General features: G+C 38.5%; 1 protein-coding gene across 3 annotated transcripts in view; it reads left to right on the top strand.

The window, feature by feature from the left end:
* The first annotated feature begins 3,340 nt into the window (after positions 1 to 3,340).
* scramb1 (scramblase 1) overlaps positions 3,341 to 14,903 on the top strand; it is a 99,471-nt gene continuing 87,908 nt past the window's right edge. For 2 of the 3 annotated variants that reach the window (XM_065233937.1, XM_065233936.1), the window contains exon 1: positions 3,391 to 3,982. The gene's annotated coding sequence lies outside the window, so the exon portion shown is untranslated. Of the gene's footprint in view, positions 3,983 to 14,903 lie in introns of all 3 variants that reach the window. The other variant, XM_065233938.1, reaches the window with a different exon arrangement.

Raw genomic sequence — 14,903 nt, 5'->3', positions numbered from 1 at the left:
TCGATTTCCAGCCTCTATACGTCCCCCGATTTCAAGAATATCCATATTGATAGGTAAACGAACCGCCCGACAATGATACATTTGACATCACGTGTACAGATCTATGCGCATGAACCGAGTGAACAATCAACAAAAGTCAGAAAACTGCGTGAATTTGGATCGAACAGCTTCGTTTCAATGCGAACGTAAGTTCATTTGACAATGAAAGAAGAGATGAACACGTGAGTCAAGCCAAAACAAACAGCATGAAAATTGATCGAAAGTAGTTCTGTTGATGTTGAAGGGAATCTGCTAGAAGAGAAGAAAGAATGACTTTCAACTGAAAGTGATGGTTGACAGCTTTGTCGTCGCTTGACGATTTTCGATTGAAAGTGACTTTGTGAGGCCCTGGAATTGGAGAACTGCGAAATAAATTCGAAAATGTCCAAAATCTACCAACATTTAAAAAAATCTACCATCAAACCGCTACATTTCGAAAACGGTGTGACTTCGCAACATTTTATATAAGTGCCTTTTTTATTATAAATTTGGTGTACTTTCAATACATCAAGTCGAAAAAATAATTGTGGGGGAGAGGTAGCTCATCGATTCTTCCGGTTCGCCTCCTAGCATCGTGCTATAAGGTACCAGGCGATAACCAGGGTAGTTGATCGATAGCTCGATGACGTCATTTCGTTGGCGTCTGCAATGGGAAATTCTCATAGCAGGCGTTGACGATGGGACGTTGTCGAGTTGTTGAATAGCAACTATCGTGGTAACTCACCGATTACCTGTCGATCTGCCAAATTTGGAAAGACGTCTGCATTGAATTGTCTCATATAATAATATTCCGCCCACTATATCACAAGAAATTGCGAGTAGCTGAGTGGAATGGAGATAAGTTAAGCATTGGGTACAGGACCAAGTCTCCCCTGGGTGGTGCCAAAAGATGAGCGCAATAGAATCATCAAGTTGCCATAAGGCACGGAATGAGACTATTGCATGGCTGGGTAGTCAAAGTCTTCCATTCGTTAGTCATTTCAGGTGGATTAGAACAGGTTTAGGTTTAGGGTGGGCGTTGGCCAGATTTGGATTTTTCAGATGTAATCCTGGGTCCCTGTCATTGAACGTCGCGTGAAAGTGGAACTTAATGAAGGCCTAAGTACTTTTTCGTAGTTTTTAGTTTTCGGATTTGAAAGATCGTCGGTTACAGTGGCCTGCTTACTGAGCAGAAAAACGCGGTCCCAGGTCCTTACATATCAAAGATATTTATGGTAAAATCGCTTGTGTATCGTGTATTTTGCGAAACTCGTTGTTGTCGTTGGTTCCGGGTTTGAATGGATACACAAATTTGAGCAACGGTATTATGTGATATGAGGGGCTCGGTGGCCTTAGAGCAACCGTTTTTGCTTACTGAGCAGAACATCATGAGTCTAATCTCAGGCCCATCCACAATCAAGATTCGTCAATCGTTTTATTTGTTAATATGACTACATGGTAATAACAGCAACTCGGTGATTAAAAAGGTGCTCGTCTGCCTAGTGGCAAACGTTTTTGCTTACTGAGCAGAAGACCGTGGGTTTAGTCCCAAGCTCCTTCGCGTTATATGATCGTTAGGACATCAATTCAGCTTATCGTTTACCAAAACGAACCCTGCTGCAAACCCAACCCTCTTATCCAACATCCCAGTGATTCCTCGTGGAAGTGCAGAGGTGTTCTCGGCTTCCATCAAAGCGAGTGTCATGTCAACACAATCCTTCCCATTCCTTTCTTGACCTGTGTTCGGGCGCGGCAGGCGCTGGTGTTGCCTAATTTAAGATCACCAGTTTTTACACATTGAGGATGATTGCTAGTCCCAAGCATCGTCTATTGGTTCTCTGTGTAATTACAGCTGGTCTGGCAGTAACAGAGTAGCAACCGTGGGCGGTCAATCAAGCTCAAGCTCAAGTCGAAAAAATAATTGAACCAAGTTTTGAATTATTTTCTAAAACATTACTTTTTTGTCCATAATTTCTTTATCTTGATAGATGCCATAGGTGGCATGAAATTCATTGTCCCTTAAAACATATAAAAAAACAACAACAACAAAACGTTTTTGAGAAAAAGGATTTTTAAGTTTTTTTTTGCGAACTATTTTTTTTTATTAGTTCCAGATGTGCCCTACAACATTTCCGAAGGTACCAAACCGATTGGACAAACATTTTTTGAGCAACAGTTTTCAGAAGATAAGCTTAACATTATTCTATGAGGAACGTTTCTAAAAATTGTTAGTCAAATCAAAAAATACGAACATGTGCCTATATATGACCACCCTATAACCACCATGAAGACTCGACATGCACCCAACTATTTTTTTTTTCTTTGGATTTGTCTTTTCAGACAGGCTAAGACCATGGTTGGTCCATCTCGCCGCACCCAACTATTTGTGAGGTGCATTTGTAGTATAGGCCTTCACTTTTGTTTTCTCTCTTACATGAATCGCAAAACATGGAACTTCTCGCAACATATCTACATGCACAATTTGTTTTGTATATGTGCAATAGTACCGTAATTCGCAGCAAATTGATCACCGGGTAAAATTGATCATACTACGATTATACCTCGTACTTTTAATTGTCACGTAGAACATTTTCACGGGAAATCTTAATAGTATTTCATCATGGGAATTGTCTGGGTGAGTTTTGCATACCAAAAAAATATATTTTATTCCATAAAATTCAATTTTATTCCATAAAATTCAATTTTATTAAGTTGACTTTCAGTAGCATACATTATCTTCATCCAAACAAACCATCATAAGTGTAACCCTACACGTTTGCTTTTATTGACAATATTCGTAATGTCAATACATTCTATTTTGACGTCAATACATCGATATTGGTAATAATTCTGTATTCACATCATCAAAATTACTGTCAATAATTCCCCTTCGCGTCAATATATTGATACGCGTCAATATATTGATACGCGTCAATATATTGATACGCTATATGGCATCAACAAGATGGCTGCACCTCGGAATCCTCTTTGATGCTCTCGCGCCTTGTAGCTGTGGAGTGGAACGATCTGGGTTGGCCACAGGTTGTTCGGCCAAGAACTCTGAACATTCACCACGTCGGTTTGATTGTCCAGAAATGTATCTCTATATTTACGTTAAAAAGTGATCAATTTGCCCTCGGATTACGGTTACGTTTGAATAAGTTTGTGAGCACGCTAGATTGTGTCAAGTAGTAATGGTATACGCGTAACCACCCCTACACACATATCAATGGAAAACAAAACATATCGAAACGATGCAACTAAATACATAAGTGAGAATTCATTGCATTAACTTTCCTCAGTAGCTACCCTCTCTAGAAGAAACAGTGTCTTGGACTGTTGTGCTCCTTCAAGTTTTCATTCTCTACTGTTCGCCGCGCAAGAAGGCAGCACCTACACGTTGGGTCTTTTTTTTTGCGAATGTATCTTCTCTCCAATCTTTACTGGTCCTATTTTTTTCTGTTTCGTGAGCGAAAATAAAAATTCTGCGGAATAGTGTTTAAAAATAACACATTCTCATGAAGTGATCTACCACCATCAGGCATTAGTCTAGTTCGGTTTGGGTAACTGGTAGTACCGGTTTTCGCGCAAGGGGATTTTTTGTGGAGTGATACATTTGGTTTCGTGTCAAATCGTCTGCAGTTTTCGTTTGCAGGCAGTGGTTTATGCGATACCTACATATTAATCAATTGGTGTTGTGATTGGTTGAGTGGCCAAAATCGGATTGGCAGAAAGGGAAATTATAGCCTTCAATTACGTGGTACGTGAATTCGCAGTAAAATTTCATAATTCGTGCAGCCAATATTAAGTGTGTCGTACGACGTCATTGTTATTACTTTGCATGAAGAATGCTGATCTGGGGCCAAAGTTGATAGCAAAATACTAGGTGAATAGATTGACGCATCTAGGAAGAGTGAGTCAACTGTACATCTGATTCAGTGCATTCAAATATAATCAATAAAACGTAAGTAATTGTAAACAACTGTTGTGTAAAGATTGATATTTGTTTTTAAAGCCCTTCAACAAAAGTATGGATATTTTGATGAGGTATTTTTTGGAGGAAATAGATTCATGGCGTATACTGATTTTACGAAAATCAAGCACATCTGCTCTCGTTTTTATAGAAATCTCGATGAACATTTCAAATGGTCCTATCTGCTTTGATCGATTCTCTTCATCGACTTTCTCTTTTCATAATCACTGCTATGCAAACAGATTTCGCGCTAATTCTACCATATAGTTTGATAAAGGAGGTTCTTATCTATCGTCCAAAACGTCAAATACAACAGGGAAAGGTTTTGCAGCTAAGTTATTAACGAAAGAGAAAGTCGATGAAGAGAATCGATCAAAGCAGATAGGACCATTTGAAATGTTCATCGAGAAATGTATTAAGTTATGATCCTTTTTAATGGCATCTTAGAAGAAAATAATCCCATTTTTTTAATTCTTTAACTAAACAAATTTAGTAAAAACACAAATGCTGATAGATGGATTGCGTTTGGGGAGCTTAGTGTGTGAATACCAAAACCATCAAAATGTTCTATACATATTCATTTGAACTTGCCAACTGGACAAACCTGAATTTTAATTTGCGTTCATATAGATGTATGTGAGGTTTGATCAGTCAGTAAGAAGCACCATAGACGTAACTCTAAGACTAGTAGGCCCGAAGAAACGTGCTCAACTTTTTGGCTCAGCTCTGGTACTCTCTTCGGTCCCAAGCTGATCGATGCACCTCTCGAAACATAGGAAAATCCATGAGCCCCTCATTTTGTCTGTCAAACTTTCATAACGAATCAAAACAAACATAGTGTAGTACTAGAAATTCGACTAGAATGGGGTATGTTTATAGATGTAAAGGGACCAATAGGCTAGTCAAGTAGTGAGCCAATTTAAAATCGTTAGTTTCCACCGGTTGGAAGTACTGTGTGTGAACAATTCGCATTTTGTTTTACGATTTGATTATTTATTTAATGAAACGTTAATGAACGATTTTTAATTTATTGAAATCTAACATCAGCTGCAAGTTGACACCGGATTAAACCCGCATAAGCGCGAACCATAAATTGACCTTACCGATAATGGTTATAAATTGTTTATAATCCCTGCTAAACTTCAACTGAAATGGTTATGGAACTTTACATGAACGTTTAATGATAAAGTTTTAACCTTAAGTATTATAGTTTTTTGGAAGTGGACCTTACAAATAATGGGTTGTTAAGAACCATTACCATTCAAAATTCTTGATTTCTCCATACATTTTCGGAAAGAAAACTATACTTAAACCTTTTAACTTATGGTTTGAGAACATTAATGGTAATGGTTATGGTAACCAGTAAGGTCCATGAATGGTTTTGTAACATCGATAAACTTTATGTGGAATATATCGCGAATTGGTTGCCTGTAAATTACTGATTACCAATTCACGATATATTTCACGTAAAGTTGAGTGATAATACAAAACCATTAATGGACCTAACTGACTACCATAACCATAACCATTAATGTTCTCAAACCATAAGTAAAAACGTTCTAATATAGTTCTCTTTCCTAAAATGTATGGAGAAAACAAGAATTTGGAATGGTAATGGTTCTTAACAACCCATTATTTGTAAGGTCCGCTTCCAAAAAACTATAATACTTAAGGTTAAAACTTTATCATTAAACGTTCATGTAAAGTTCCATAACCATTTCAGTTGAAGTTTAGCAGGGATTATAAACAATTTGTAACCATTATCGGTAAGGTCATGTGATGGTTCGCGTTTATGCGGGAAGTTCATTTATGTTTTTTTAAGTAGAAAGTAGTGTGTCTAGAGGCACGAACGGAAGCTTGACGTAGGACCGCCAGTGGACGGAACAAATGGTGGCCACGCCAGTGCAAGTCGATGCCGACCGGACGACGGTGACCAAGTCATGCTGCCTGTTGCGGGAAGCCTTTCCTCCGGACGATGTGGGTGCTTTTGTCGTCGTCTCAGTGATGTCACATAGGGGAAATGGCTCTGATGTTGGCCTATGGGTCTAAGATTGGGCCCATCGCTAAAAGTCTGCTATTTATCAATTTTATCTAGATGCACGCGTCATTGGTATGGTACTAATGGATATTTTTGGTCGCTATTGAAAATTTAATCGATTGCTGAATTTATGTATGGGCCCAAATTAGGGGCATTTAGGCCGACATTACATCCACTATACAGATTTATTTGTAATGATACAGATTTTTCTCAAAATTTTGATACAAATATCTGATGATAGATACTTATTCACCTAGGGTGAAAAGTAACCTCCTTGGGAGTGAATAATGTTTTTTTTTTAAATTTTATTCAATATAGTCCCCTTTTGGCTCGATACACTTATTTCAGCGGTTTTCCAACTTCATGATCCCGTCCGAAAAGTAATTTTCCGGATTTGAATTTGATTTCTATATGGGGGTACACTTTGTGAAAACCGAAAATGGAACATGTGACAAATGAAGAAAGATTTTGAACGTTAATAACTCAGCTGCCCCTGGTCCAATTTCAATAATTTTATCACCAATCGATCAGAAATATAGCTACGCATCGATAACAATGCTTTTGAATGTTGGTTTTCAACAAGAAACTATTGAAAAACTGGTAAATGTCCAGCATTGTCCAAAGCGTTGAATTAACTAACAAATCCACCAATTACCTACATGCATATGCTGCTTCCCCAGCACAGTCGTCAGAGAATAGTAAGTAGACGAAACAAGTCGAAGTAGCATTCGCCTCCGATCCTCGGGCGCGTGCGAATAGGGAGGATGGAATTGCGTAATATTTTGAACACTCACCGCCATATTCAGAACCAAACGCAAATTTTTCGAGATAACCACCATCCGTCGTCTGGCTCGCCGTGGCTGACGTGTCTCCGGTCTGATTTAGGAGGTGTGCTGAAGGTGTTCCTGAAAAATGAGATGCTGTCACCTACACTAAACACGCCAAGCGTAAGCGGCCATGGATGTCATCTACGTTTTGAAGTGACAGAGACGCACTCTGTTTGGTTTCGGAGGTTAAATCATCACCAACTTTGGCAACAAAACGGCTCTTTTCAGGGAAACCAAGCTTATTGCAGTAAAGAGTAGGAATAGAATTCATCTGCCTGTTTGTCCATATTCAGAACCAACGACCACACAAAATGCTCATGTAATCAAACTGGAAGCAGGGGTACAAATTATTTTGATCAATCTTGATCAACTTTGATTCGCCACGGCCGGATATTTTCGATGGAAGAAGCAACAATCTAGCATCTAATTCGACGAAGACGGCAGGAAACATTTGTGAAGCCGAGATCTATTGAAAAGTGACGCGAGATTTGTTTTCCGTACTGAGCTCCAATTAATGCTACCGACGCCAGGGGGGCACCTGGACCCTACCAATCAACCCATCAACTAAACCGGGGACCAACGGCGTGATCAGAGATGTTATGCCTTAGATCATGCCGGTGGCACCGACTGAGATTGGACCCAGGCCTGCTGGGGTGAGAGGTAATCACGCTAACCACCGGTGCCGATATCTTTCAAGGTGATATCACGGCAAATGAGAACGACCCAAATTTGAGTTATCTCAGAAATAAGAAATAAAGTGCAGGAACTCAGCGATGAGTAAATTTGCCTCATGTTTTCCCAGGATTTCCAGGGAAAAATTCCCGAATTTGAGAAAAGTAAACAATGGATTCATTCAGTCTATTGGTACTATTCCGAGACTGAATAAAATTATCGTCAATTTCCTCATTTTCTGGCAGATTTTTTAGGTTTTCTACAGGAAACCATGAAACAAATTTACTCATAGCTGAGTTCCTGCACTTTTGGCGATTATGAGTGAACTAAACTCAAATTTGGGTCGTTCTCATTCGCCGTGTATGCAAAAGGAAAAGAACCAGTGTCGATACTTGATAGCAAACTACACATAATGGGAGGAGTCTGTAGCTTTTATACCACTTGGTTGCACATCATTCTGCTTTAACCTGAAAAGATATAAAAGAGCGCTGCTGTATCTGTATGGCATTAGCTTTTTGACGTAGAACTACGTCTTTGTCGACTATACTGGGGTGCAAGTCAAAAAATATGTGTGGTGAAGGAGTGTTAGGTTTTGAACGCTTGTAACTTTGTCATTTATAAATGAAATTAAAATCCAAATACGCCAATCGATAGGATATTACATTACAAACCTGTTGAAATAAATATTTTTCCAATTTTTCTGTAATTAAACTTTTGAAAATGTACAAATGATAATTTTATCACTGTTTTCATGAAATAAGCCTTTTTCGCAAACCCAGTCATCATAAACGAATACCACTTGGTTGCACATCATTCTGCTTGAATCTGAAAAGATATAAATCAGCGCTGGTCTCATGCCACTGCTCATTAACGCTTCGGACGGCGTGGCGCTTGGTCCTGCAGTAAGCAGGACCAAATCAGCAGCTTAAGGTGGATCACGGCGTGACCACAATGAGGAAAAGCACACACGCCCTTCACAACAATCTCTCGGCCCCCCCCTCAACAACCTCTCCTACCCTCCCCCACCATTAAACCTCTCCTACCCCCCCCCCCACCATGAAACCTCTCCTACCCCTCTCCCCATCATCAAACCCCTCCTACCCCTCCTCAAATACCTCTCCTAAACCCCCCCCCCCTCAAATACCTCTCCTAACCCCCCCCCCCTCAAATACCTCTCCTACCCCCCCCCCCCTCAAATACCTCTCCTAAACCCCCCCCCTCAAATACCTCTCCTACCCACCCCCCCTCAAATACCACTTCTAAAACCCCCCTCATCAATAACCCGAAAACGAGACAGACTTTAATGATCCCTTTTTTCCGGGAAATAAATTTTAAACATACCACAATCATTAGTAAAACCAAGTTTTACCAAATTTGAACAAAAAATTGCATTGAAGACATGTTTGATGACATTCAGTTGGTGAATTACACACAACTGACGGTAAAACATATCTGGTGCCTCTATATATGCAATTATATTAACATCCAAAGTCCATCCTATTTTACATATTCTGCACAAAAGAAACTTTCTGCTCCGCCCCATTCATAAAAAACTGCGGGAAATCCTATCAGGTTCTGAACCTGAAAAGATATAAAACAGCGCTGCTGTCATGCTTTTGCTCATTGTCGCTTCGGACGGCGTGGCGCTTGGTCCTGCAGTAAGCAGGACCAAATCAGCGACTTAAGGTGGATCACGGCGTGACCACAATAATGATGAAACCCCCTCCCCCTTTCACAACAACCTCTCCCCCTCCCCCTTCACAACAATCTCTCCCTCTCCCCCCTTCACAACAATCTCTTCCCCTCCCCCCTTCACAACAATCTCTCCCCTCCCTCAACGACCTCTCCTAACCCCCCACCACCACTCATCAACAACCTTTCCTAACCCCTCCCCCACTCATCAACAACCTTTCCTAACCAACCCCCTCCCCACCCCTCAACAACCTTTCCTAACCCCCCCCCCCCCCCCCACCCCTCAAATACCGCTCCTAACAAAACAATATCTATGTGTCAGCCACATAGGGGAAATGACGCCTTCGGCTTGCAAGACTATTTTCGGCAACCCAAATTGAAACACTATTTTCACTGGATTTTCTTACGAAAACACTTCGCTGAATGCATGCAAACGATTCTTTATGCTTTCAGCTTCAATTTGACTATATTTTTACCACTGGGAAAAAGCAATCTAGCAAGGTTTTCTTGAAATGAAACACACACACTACAAATTGTAGCTGATTTCGAGTTGCCGATAATAGAACAGCAGATTTACATGCAGTTCAAATGGAACGGTTGCCGACAATACTCGCTCTCACTAGAGAAGATTGGAGCTTTTTAAAAGCGTTTCAAAACAGTTTTTGACAATTCTTTCGACTGAAATTGTTAGAGCAGCTGGCAGCAAAAGATTGTAAACAAACCAATACTGCATATGTGTGCGTTCCTCAGAGAAAAAGGCTATAGAAAGAAGGTCGCTGCTTAGGTTGCCGAGAATACGTAAATTCCCCTACTTAAAATATGTACATTTAAAAACCATGCGTGACCACTAGACTGATGCAAAATTTGAAATTTTCGCTCCACAGTGCTCAAATGGTTCCAAATTGGGCCCTGATAAGCCTCCCAAAATTTGAACTCATTTAGTGAGAAACTGACTTGGCACAAACCATTTGAAGTTTATATGGGAATTACTATGGAGAAACCATAATTTCAGTTTATATCTATCTCAAAATTCACCAGTTCACTCTACTTTAGAAAATGATAGCTGAACTTGTTGAAAACCACTTTTCGATCAAACGTAAGGAACAAAAATTATTAATGATTCAAGTCCCTGATGTCTTATGATTATGCTCAATCAACTGTTCAGCAGGCAACATTGGTGTTTATGGCGCGTAGAATAGAGGACAAAAATCATGGCTACTATGTCACACTGCAGAATACAGTGTTGCCCACAATACAGTTGCTTAATCTTGCCATAAGATTATCAATCTCTTAAAAAATTAATAACTATTTAATTTGACGTTTGGATGAAAAATGATCTTCTGCAAAGTTGTAGCTGATAAAAATTCCCATAAGAATAGCAATAGAATGTGTTAACAGTACAATGTGTAAAAAGGCAAGAAGACAATGAACAAAAAGTTTTGTTTTCCCATAGTAATTTCCATGTAAACTTCAAATGGTTTGTGCCAAGTCAGTTTCTTATAAAATGAGTTTTCTCTTTTGGAGGCTAATCAGGACCCGATTTGGCACCGTTTGAGCACTGTGGAGCGAAAATTTCAAATTTTGCATCAGTCTAGTGACCACACATACTATTCATTTGCGTGTAAATTTCATGTGTACTTCTGAGTGGATTCTGTTTATGTGTGGTCAAATGAAAATCATGTGGAATTTCACATGGATATTTGTAAAGAAAATGTGTAAATTGTTTTGAATCAACCATAACCGAAACATTGAAATACTTGAAAATTTTAAGATAAAGTATAATAGTCAAAAATGCATGAAAAACAACAATTTTGTGTGGTTCTACGTCATACTGCGGTCGTGTCTAGGACACAACCCTTTACTTTTTTTTTTTTTTTTAACTCTTTATTTGTTCCAAATTCAAAATAAATTACATTTCATTTTTAACCTAGGTGCTCCAGTTACTACAGTAACTTACCAGCCTTAATTGTTATGATATATATCTAAGTGTTTTTACATTGTTCCTGTCTTGGCAATTCAGTATTTTAAACAGGTTTTTTAAACCTGCATGTCAGTATAACAATTGATAGCTTAAAACTAAAAAACTAAAACTAAATCTTATCTAAGTATAAAGGGAATTAATCGTTGCAATTGAGGACTGTAACGATTTTTGCCGGAAATTATTAATTATTTTGTTGGACATTTGTGCTAAAGTCTCAACATTCGAAATTCTATGTACTTCGGTAGTACTGTACCAGGGAGGCAACTTCAAAATCATCTTCAGAATTTTGTTCTGAATCCTTTGAAGTGCTTTTTTCCTGGTAGTGCAACAACAAGACCATATTGGCACAGTGTAAAGCATGGCCGGTCTAAAAACTTGTTTAAATATTAGAAGTTTATTCGTCAGGCAAAGTTTGGATTTCCTGTTTATAAGAGGATACAAACATTTTATATATTTGTTACATTTGGCTTGAATGCCCTCAATGTGATCTTTAAAAGTTAATTTTTGGTCAAGTATTAATCCAAGATATTTCACTTGGTTTGACCAGGAAATTGGAACTCCGTTCATAGTGACTATGTAACTACTACTAGGTTTCAAAAACGAAGCTCTAGGCTTATGTGGAAATATTATAAGTTGAGTTTTGGAAGCGTTGGGAGAAATCTTCCATTTTTGTAAATAAGAAGAGAAAATATCTAAACTTTTCTGCAGTCTGCTGCAAATAACACGAAGACTTCTTCCTTTAGCGGAAATGCCTGTGTCATCAGCGAACAAAGATTTGTGGCAACCCTGAGGCAAATCAGGGAGGTCCGAAGTGAAAATGTTATACAATATAGGCCCAAGAATGCTACCCTGAGGAACTCCTGCTCTAACAGGTAGTCGATTAGATTTAGAATTTTGATAATTTACCTGCAGAGTTCTGTCAGTTAAATAATTTTGAACTAATTTCACAATGTAAAGTGGAAAATTAAACTTTTTAAATTTAGCAATCAAACCTTCATGCCAAACACTGTCGAATGCTTTTTCTATGTCTAGAAGAGCAACTCCAGTTGAGTGGCCTTCAGATTTGTTTGAACGAATTAAATTGGTAACTCTTAAGAGTTGATGAGTAGTTGAATGCCCATGGCGAAACCCAAACTGCTCATCTGCAAAAATTGAGTTCGTATTGATGTGAAGCATCATTCTATTCAAAATTATTTTTTCAAAAAGTTTACTTATTGAAGAAAGCAAACTTATTGGACGGTAGCTAGAAGCTTCAGCTGGATTTTTATCCGGCTTCAAAATTGAAACAACTTTTGCATTTTTCCATTTATCAGGAAAGTATGCCAAATGGAAACATATGTTAAATAATTTTACCAAGAAAGACAAGGTACTCTCTGGGAGTTTTTTGATGAGGATATAGAAAATTCCATCATCACCTGGAGCTTTCATATTTTGAAATTTTTTAGTTATAGACCTTACTTCGTCCAAATCAGTCCCCCAGGAATCATCAAAAATATTTTCCCGAGAGAAAATATTCCGAAAATCCCGAGCAACCTGATTCTCAATAGGACTAGTAAGACCCAAACTGAAATTATGGGAACTCTCGAATTGCTTAGCAAGTTTCTGAGCTTTTTCCAAATTTGTGATCAAAATTTTACCACCTTCTTTAAGCGCTGGAATAGGCTTTTGAGGTTTTTTCAAAATTTTTGTGAGTTTCCAAAAGGGTTTGGAACTCGGGTCTAATTTAGAAACATTATTTTCAAAAGTTTTGTTCCTCAGGGCAGAGAATCGCTTTTTAATTTGTTTTTGCAAATCCCGCCAGATAACTTTCATGGCAGGATCGCGTGTTCTTTGAAATTGTCTCCTACGGACATTTTTAAGACGGATCAAGAGCTGAAGATCATCGTCTATTATAATTGAATCGAATTTAACCTCGCATTTTGGTACTGAGGCAGCTCTTGCTTCAACTATAGAAGTAGTCAGAGATTCAAGAGCATAATTAATTTCATCTTTGGTTTGCAAAGGAATGTTTGGATCGAAGTTATATTCCATAAATGTTCGATATTGCTCCCAATCAGCCCTATGGTAATTGAAAGTAGAGCTGTTGGGATTAGAAATTACTTCTTGGGATATTTCAAAAGTTACTGGAAGGTGATCAGAACCGAAGTCAGTATGGGTAACCAATTGGCTACAAAGATGACATGAATCAGTTAAGACCAAATCAATAGTTGAGGGATTTCTTGCAGAAGAAAAGCATGTTGGGCTGTTTGGGTATTGAATAGTGTAATAACCTGCAGAACAATCATCAAACAGAATATTACCATTGGAATTGCTTTGAGCATTATTCCATGAGCGGTGTTTTGCATTAAAATCACCAATAATGAAGAATTTAGACCTATGACGGGTAAGTTTCTGGAGGTCACCCTTTAGAAAATTCTTTTTCTGGCCTACGCATTGGAATGGCAAATAGGCAGCTATAAACGTAAGTTGTCCAAATTTTGTTTCAACAGAAACTCCCAAAGTTTCAAAAACTTTGGTTTCAAATGAAGAAATAATTTTATGTTTTATTCGTCTATGAACAATGATGGCAACGCCACCACAGGGTCCATCAAGACGATCATTTCTATAAATTAAATAATTTGAGTCCTTCTTAACCTTATGGTCAGGTTTAAGGAACGTTTCAGTTATAACGGCAATATGCACGTTATGAACTCTCAAAAAGTTAAATAGCTCGTCTGCATTATCTTTAAGAGATCGAGCATTCCAATTTAAAATGTTTAATGCTTTAAAATCCATTACTGAATTTTAAAGTCATGACAATATTATTAGCAAATTTTACTCCAGTTTGAATAGCATCAAACATGGAGTTAGATTTAAGCATATCAGAAATCATGTCAATTAATGATTTCTGTAAAAATTCCATTTTAGGAGCAGTAATGCTTCCTAAGTCAAAATTGTCAAAATTTCCGTTAGAATTACTTTGGTTAGTATTTTGATTTCTACCCGCTGCAATAGCAGCATAGGTAGCTCCATTAACTCGCTGAACATTGTTAGCAGGGAGTAGGTACAGATGAAAAATTTGAAGCAGGGTTGACCGTTGTTAACAGCAGAGGAATTTGTACCTGTTCGGAAACGTGGAGCGTTTCTTACCTGGCGGTTAGAACGAGATTGTAGGATCGCTTTGCGAGTCTTACATTCCCAAAAATTGGATTTGTGGTTTTCACCACAATTTGAACATTTAAATTTCTTAGGATCTTCCTTCACAGGACAGTCGTCCTTTGCGTGAGAGGAATCACCACAATTCATGCATTTAGCTGGCATGTAGCAATTTTTAGTTCCGTGACCCCATCCCTGGCATTTACGGCACTGAGTGAGGTTTTGGAAATTTCCTCCAGTCTTCCTGAAGTGTTCCCACTTCACTCGGACATGGAGCATAAGGCTAGCTTTTTCTAAAGCCTTAAGGTTGTTTAGTTCACTAGACTTGAAGTGAACTAAATAAAAATCATTAGAAATCCCGTTGCGCGAATCGCCAGGACGGGATTTCATTTTCATTTTGATTACTTGGAGTGGCACAACTCCAAGTAATTTTGCCAGTTCATCTTTGATCTGATCCAGGGATTCACCACTGGGCAGTCCTTTCATGACAACCTTGAACACACGTTCAGTTTTGGTGTCGTAAGTAAAAAATTTGTGCTTCTTCTCAGTAAGATACTTGAGAAGACA

Source organism: Ochlerotatus camptorhynchus, unplaced genomic scaffold (assembly GCF_037179485.1).
Source record: "Ochlerotatus camptorhynchus isolate MF236.1 unplaced genomic scaffold, CSIRO-AGI_Acam_v1.1 ptg000423l, whole genome shotgun sequence".
In the NCBI taxonomy this organism is placed as follows: domain Eukaryota; kingdom Metazoa; phylum Arthropoda; class Insecta; order Diptera; family Culicidae; genus Ochlerotatus; species Ochlerotatus camptorhynchus.
Note: the sequence above shows the minus strand (reverse complement) of the source record. Positions and strands in the feature narration are given on the sequence as shown.